The sequence below is a fragment of the Phascolarctos cinereus genome, unplaced genomic scaffold (assembly GCF_003287225.1).
Source record: "Phascolarctos cinereus isolate Bilbo 61053 unplaced genomic scaffold, phaCin_HiC Scaffold_5;HRSCAF=322, whole genome shotgun sequence".
Classification (NCBI taxonomy): domain Eukaryota; kingdom Metazoa; phylum Chordata; class Mammalia; order Diprotodontia; family Phascolarctidae; genus Phascolarctos; species Phascolarctos cinereus.
Window position 1 is genome coordinate 474,095,082 of NW_027555958.1, and position 5,675 is coordinate 474,100,756.

Consider the following 5,675-nt stretch of genomic DNA (forward strand, 5'->3'; position numbering starts at 1 on the left):
TGATCTGTGGCTTTCACAAAACTCCCAATAAAATCCCATTTAGTTTCTTATGTTGACGTATGATATATCAAAACCAAGATGGGGAAAGTCAATATGTAGAAGGGATAACTGTAATCCAATGCTAAAGAGACACTGAGATAGTCCCAGGGCTCCCTCAAACTCATGCCTCTGTGACCCCTTTTTCGTAACTTCTTACTTCTCCCCATTCCTCTACCCAGAGCACGGCAGGAAATCAGGAGCAAACAAACCTACTCTCCCCTCGGCACCTGCTGGAGTCCAAGTACTGTTCTTTTCTCAATTCCTCTTCTTCACCTCATCATAGGAATCCAAAAAAAGAGTCTGCATTTGACAACGTGGAGTCAGGATACTTGGGTTCAAATACCATACTTAACTCGTCACCTTGTGCAAGTCCCTGTATGTCTTTGGATCTCAGGTCTATAAAATATGGAGAAGCACGTAAGTTCTAGTTACCTGGAGAGATGTCATCAGAAAAGCACTTTGTAAATCTGAAAGTGCTACCTAACTGTGGATTAGGATCTCAGGTTAGGATGGACAGGCCCTGTACTTTCTTGATTTCCCTTCCCTAGAAGGTGTTAGGAAAAAGATCAATTTTGATCCATTTTGGGAAAGGGGTTGTTTATATGCACATCTCCATAGATATCAGAGGAATTTAATGTTTATTCAGAGTTTATGACACTTATTAGTGCTATTACTCTCTATGCCACTGTTTTTTCTATTTAAAAATTTTTTTAAACATTTTTATTTAAAGATTTGAGTTCCAAATTCCACCCCTCTCTCCCTCCCTCCCTATCCCCTCCCTGAGATGACAAGCAAACAGATATCAGATATACATGTGCAATAATATAAAACATTTCCATATTTGTCATTTTGTACAAGGAAACAGGGAGAAAAGATTCCACTGATCCACCATCTATTTCTTAACCACTACCAGATTGTTTTGTTACCACTTTATAATACAGTTTGAGAGCTGGTATGGCTAGCCACCTTCTTTCATGTTTTTTTCATTGATTCCCCTGATATCCTTTAGCTTTTTTTTTTGTTCCAGATGAGTTTTGTTGCAATTGATTTTTTAAAAATTTATTATTTTTAGTTTTCAACAATCACTTCCATAAGCTTTTGAGTTTTAAATTTTCCCCTCCTCCCTCCCCATCTCCCTCCCCAAGATGGTGTGCAATTTGATATAGGCTCTACACATACATTCCTATTAAACATATTTTCACATTAGTCATGTTGTAAAGAAGAATTAGAACCAATAAGAGGAACCACAAGAAAGAAGAAACAAAACAAAACAGATGAAAAAAAAAAGAGCAAATAGTATGCTTTGATTCACATTCAAACTCCATAGTTCTTTCTCTGATGAGGATAGCATCTGAAAACAAAAAAAAGTATCCATTTCAGTATGAGAAGCATTTATTAAATACTTGTAGGGAAGCTAGTTGGCACCATAATGCATAGAGCACCAGACCTGCAGTCAGGAAAATTCATCATCCTGAGTTCAAATCTGGCCTCAGACACTTACCAGCTGTGTGACCCTGGGCAAATCACGCAACTCTTATTTGCCTCACTTTCCTCATCTGTAAAATGAGCTGGAGAAAGAAATGGCAAACCACTCTAGTACCCTACCAAGAAAATCCCAAATGGGTCCATGAAAAGTGGTATACCACTGAAAATGACTGAACAACACCAAAAATACTTACTGTGCTAGGTTTGGGAAATGTTAAGAGAAAATGAAAAGCAGTCTCTGTCTGCAAGGAATACAGAATGTAAATAAAGAGTTGCAGGCACGATCTTTGAGGAGGGAGATGAAATTAAGTAGGAGATCAAGAAAAGGGTTCCTGTAGCAGGTGGTTACAGTTGAACTTTGAAGGCAGTTAAAGATTTTTAAGAACTAGAGGTGAGGAGAAAGGCTACATCTGTACAAAGGCATGGTGATGGGAAATGAACATAATAAATGAAAACTTTTTTTTTTAATTTAGGAGCTCTATTTTTACCATTTAGAGGTTTATTGAGTTAGACATTCCCCTCCCAGGAGGTTTTTTTTTTTTTGGCTTTTTGGTGAGGCAATTGGGGTTAAGTGACTTGGGGAGGGTCACACAGCTAGTAAGCGACAAGTGTCTGAGGCCAGATTTGAACTCAGGTCCTCCTTGACTCCTAAGCCAGAGGTGTATACACTGTGCCATCTAGCTGCCCCTTCCCTGGAGTCTTCTTAAAAAAGGCTAATCTTTAGTGTTAGGTCACCAAGGCTAAAGCATAAAAGAGCTGCTTTCCTTTTCACTGTGGGGTACTTTGGGCAGATCAAGTTTTGGGGATAGAAAAAGACCAGTTAGGCTGAAATTTGAATTGTGTGAAGGAGCATAATGGGAAATGTCTGTTATGTTGCCTGGAGCCAAATTGTCCAGGGATTTAAATACCCTTAGAGGAGGAATTTATATTGATTGTAGAGGTAATAGGGAGCCATTAGAGGTAATAGGGAGTTACAGGGTTCATTTGTTCTTTCTGAAGATTATTGTTGGTAGCTGTTGTTTGATTATGTTTTCATCACTACTTGAGTGCTTGGGAAGTAGCCCAGTGAGGACCTATTGTGAACTATGGCTTTGCTACCCCTGGATGTTATATCAAGATGTTTTCCAGTGTCTTCATATTTTTACCCCCAGTGCTTAGCAAAGCCCCTGGAACATAATGAGCACTTAATAAATGCTCATTGATTAGTTAACTAAAGAAAGGAAAACTATACCATATGTACATATCAGGGGGAATTGTGGGAATTGAATTCCCACTGATTCCATCTTGTGACTGTTGTGGAGCTAGCTCAGTTCCCTTTCTATTCAATTTTGGGTCAAGTCCAATCTCTGTCTTCTGAGAAAGCTTCATTTCATTGTTAGAACTTAGCCCTGAGTGGCTGAGAAGCTGGACCACCTCTACCTATTGGTTAGAGACCCTTAACTAGGGACCTATGCTATGCTGATCAGAAGCTCAGTCAGATCCAAAGATTGATGCAAGGAGTTTTCTCACAATTATACATCTCAAGAAACCCTTATCTGAACTTATAAGAACAATGTTCTTATCTGGATACTGACCTGTACTGGTCCATCAGTTACTGTTTCCTTGTTCCTTTAATTGAATACAGATACTTGGTGTGTATGGGGGGTTTGAGGGGAGGAATTGGACAACTCTTTTCTGATTTCAGGGAATTGTACCTGTTTGCTCTTCCCCTTTCAATTTGGAATGTCCCTAATCTTTTCTCCAATTAAAAATCAGATTACCTAATTATACGTCCCGTTTTGTATCCTGCTTATGGTTGGTTTTTAATACACAAAAATCTGTCTCCTCCTGTATTTGGGGTTCAGCGCCAAGCTGAGGAGGGTTGTTGCCAATTTGTTATGCAATTGGCACATGTTACTTAATAAATTGATAGGCTTGGGAGCTCGAATCTTTATTTCCGCAGTCATTTTGGATTTCACCTGTCACAGCACCAACACGTCACATGCCCACATGCATGTACACTCACGTAAGTAGAATGACCCCACACACTCTCTGTCTCTGTTTCCCTCCCTCCTTTCTTTGTCTCTCTGTCTCTATCTGTCTCTGTGCATCTGTCTGCGTGTCTATGTGCCTCTCTCTCTGTCTCTGTCTCAGTCCCTCTTGTCTCTGTCTCTCTCTCATTCTCTCATTTTATGGGAACCATAACTCAAAGCTTCAGGTAGTTCCAAAGAGAGGGTAACTGTGGTCTGTATCTCAGTTTTAATCAGATAGGGATGCAGCCAGCATTGGTGAGAAGAAACGAGAGAATTCTTAGATGCCTTGTTAACTTAAAAATTCCCTTATTTTACAGATGAGGAAAATGAGGCCCAGAAAGGTTCAGGGACTTGCCCTAGGCCACGCAGGCACAATAAGTATCAGAGGACAGCTTTGACCTCAGATCCTTTGATTCCACAGTCAAGTCTCTTTCCCCGAATATCCCTGATGCTTGAGATTGTGCCTTTCCCTCTGACAATAAGAGAGAGAGGCAGTAGTGACAGAGGGATGCTTTGGCTGAGCTTCAAGCCCTTCTTCTAACATGTAATGCCTATGTGTCTCTGCTTAACCCACTTAATCTCTCCATGGCCCAGGCACCTCTTTTAGACTGGAAGGCACAGAAGGTTGCTGATCTGCACTGGTGGAGAGAGTTTTCATGCTTGGAATTCTCCATACCAATGAAATTATGGAACCCCCTCCCCAACTGAAACCCCTAAACCTATCACTGCCAAGAATCTCATGCATGTGTATTGCATGTTTTACACTCTTTCCAGTACTTCTGTATCAATTATCTATGATTACTATTTACTGGGACCCTATGAAGCACACACGGCAGGTGTTGTTAGACCCGTTTTACAGAGGCATACATAGGACACTTGAGGTATACAGATGTCAAATGCTTACATAAGCTTATCCAACCAGGATTTTGCAGAGTTCTGACTGGAACCCAGGTCTCCTGACTATTTGTCAGATCTAGAGGCATTAATAAGGATAACATGTATTACCATTCGTAATATAAAGGAGTTTTATAAAACTGGGTTCACAGGAATTTTGATCTAGAGCTGGAAGAGTCCTTAGAGCTATTGAGTCCAATGCTCTCATTTTACAGATCAGAAGACTGAAGAAGCTGAGAAAGGTTAAGAGACCAACCCAGGGTCACACAGCTAGCAAGTATATGAGGCACAATTTGAACTCAGGTCTTCTTGACTCCAAGTTCAGTATTCTCTTCCCCCCCATTTATCTGCCTATCTAGCTAGCTATATTATTTGTGGGTTCCCCCCACCACATTTTCTTTACTGAACCATCAAATTTATTAAAGCAGAAAGAATGGAAAACGAAATTCTACTGGGTGGTTTCTTAAACTACCTTAACATTGGCTGAATTTTTTCTTTAGATATTTCTTCTTTCTTCCCTTCTTCATCTTCTCCCCAACTTGAGAAAACTCCTTTCAAATTTTCTAACAATCATTTGTTATATTTGACCCCCCCCCAATTCTGCTCCTGTCAATACAACTCACCATATTTGGCTACTGGTGTCCACCTGGTGCCTGGTGTATACCTCATGGTACAAGGTACTCTCTTTTTACACTGTAGTTAAGCCCTCCCTTTTGGATGAAATGGAAAATTCAAGTCTTGCCGGTATATACCTCCTTGCTTAGGCAGCTATGTGGCATAATGAATAAAGCTGAGGACTAGGGACTCAAAAAATCCTGAGTTCAAATCCTGCCCCAGAGATTCCTTAGCCATGACCCTGGGTAAGTCTCTTAACTTTTGTGCCTTAGTTTCCTCATCTGCAAAATGAAAATAATAATAACTCCTGCCTCATAGAGCTGTTGTGAGGATCAAATGAGTAAACCTGAGTAAATCACTTTGCAAATCTTAAAGTGCTACATAACTGCTAGTTGTTTATTATTTTTATCATCATCATTCAAATAAGAACATTTATTTATTCATTCATTCATTTGTTTGTTCATCCATCCATCTATCTATCTATCTATCTATCTATCTATCTATCTATCTATCAATCATCCATCTGTCTATCCATGTTTGACCTGACAGTGTTTACAAGGCAAAGAAGAGCTTAGAGAGGATGGGTTTCCAACCTTACTGGCCTTTGCTCCACTTCGCTTTATTAGCTTA